Source organism: Chlorocebus sabaeus, chromosome 23, assembly GCF_047675955.1.
Source record: "Chlorocebus sabaeus isolate Y175 chromosome 23, mChlSab1.0.hap1, whole genome shotgun sequence".
Lineage (NCBI taxonomy): Eukaryota > Metazoa > Chordata > Mammalia > Primates > Cercopithecidae > Chlorocebus > Chlorocebus sabaeus.
In genome coordinates, this window is record NC_132926.1 from 47,422,433 (window position 1) to 47,424,307 (window position 1,875).

The following is a 1,875-nucleotide window of genomic DNA, read 5'->3' on the forward strand; positions in this document are numbered from 1 at the left end:
TTGTTTTGAGCTACTATTACTTTCTTGCTTATCAAGTTGCTCAGTGCTAGCTAGGTATGGGGAATTTCCCTTAAAGGAACTTGAGATTTTCCCTTATTTCCGTACTTGGTTGAGAGGGCCAGGCAGGCCCCTAAGAGGGGTCCCTGCTCCATCTCAATATCTGTGACAGAGGACTTAACCAAATCTGAGAGGAAGGCCTTGATGAGAGGAAGACCTGAAGAGTTGAGACCTGAAGAGTGTGTAGGAGTTAGCTGGGTGAAATGCAGAGGTGGGTAGAAGCTTTTCTGGCGGAGGGAAACCCTAGTGTCAAGGGAGAGCGCATGGTGTGAAGCACTTCCTGAGGCTGGAGCAGAAAGAGGAGATCCAGCAGAGCCAATGGTAGGCTTTGCTGAGAATCCCTAAACAGCTCTTGATGCATTTAAAGAAGGCAACACCAATCCATTAGAAAAGTACATTGATGTCAAAACAGTCTTATTTAAAGCTGAATACCTGTATGCTCTCTTTGGCAGCGCATATACTAAAATTGAAACAATACAGAGATTAGTATGGCCCCTGCACGAGGATGACAGGCAAATTCATGAACTGTTCCATAGTAAAATAAACACACAAAAAGGCTGACTATGGCCAGGCGCGGTGGCTCACACCTATAATCCTAGCACTTTGGGCGGCCGAGGCGGATGGATTGCCTGAGCTCAGGCATTGGAGACCAGGCTGGGCAACACGGTGAAACCCCATCTCAATAAAATGCAGAAAACTAGTCGGGTGTGACCAGCCTGGGCAAAACCATGAAACCCTGTCTCTACTAAAATACAAAAAATTAGCCAGGCATGGTGGAGTGCGACTGTAGTCCTAGTTACTCGGGAGGTTGAGGCAGGAGAATTGCCTGAAACCGAGAGGCGGAGGTGCGGTGAGCCAAGCTCAAGTTCACACCACTGCACTCCAGCCTGCTCGACAGAGCGAGACTCCGCCTCCAAAAAAAAAAAAAAAATGCTGACTATCTGGCTACGCTTCTGTAATCTCAGCACTTTGGGAGGCAGAGGCTGGAGGATCCCTTGAGCCCAGGAGTTCAAGATCAGCCTGGGCAACATAGTGAGTCCCCTATCTCTACAAAACATTTAAAATATTAGCTGGGCCTGGTGGCACACGCCTGTGGTCCCAGCTATGTGGGGAGGATTCCTTGAGCTGAAGAGATTGAGGCTGCAGTGAGCTATGATAGCACTATTGGACTCCAGCCTGGGAGAAAGAGCAAGACCATCTCTCTCTCTCTATATATATATATATAATTTATTTAATTTTTTTTTTTTGAGACGGAGTCTCGCTCTGTCGCCCAGGCTGGAGTGCAGTGGCGCAATCTTGGCTCACTGCAAGCTCCGCCTCCCGGGTTCACGCCATTCTCCTGCCTCAGCCTCCCGAGTAGCTGGGACTACAGGCGCCCGCCACCACGCCCGGCTAGTTTTTTTGTATTTTTTAGTGGAGACGGGGTTTCACCGGGTTAGCCAGGATGGTCTCGATCTCCTGACCTCGTGATCCGCCCGTCTCGGCCTCCCAAAGTGCTGGGATTACAGGCTTGAGCCACCGCGCCCGGCTTAATTTATTTTTAATTTTATTTATTTATTTTTTGAGATGGAGACAGAGTCTTGCTTTGTCACCCAGGCTGGAGTGCAATGGTGCAATCTCAGCTCATTGCAACCTCCACCTCCTGGGTTCAAGCTATTCTCCTGCCACAGCCTCCCGAGTAGCTGGCATTACAGGCACCTGCCATCATGCCCAGCTAATTTTTGTATTTTTGTAGAGATGGGGTTTCACCATGTTGGCCAGGCTGGTCTTGAACTCCTAACCTCAGGTGATTCGCCTACCTCGACCTCCCAAAGTGCT

At 49.3% G+C, this 1,875-nt stretch overlaps 1 non-coding gene across 1 annotated transcript; it reads left to right on the forward strand.

Moving 5' to 3' along the window:
* Nucleotides 1–495: 495 nt before the first annotated feature.
* On the forward strand, nucleotides 496–597 carry LOC119618463 (U6 spliceosomal RNA). The gene has a single exon (XR_005234757.1). It is a non-coding gene; the product is annotated as a U6 spliceosomal RNA (small nuclear RNA).
* The last annotated feature ends 1,278 nt before the right edge of the window (nucleotides 598–1,875 follow it).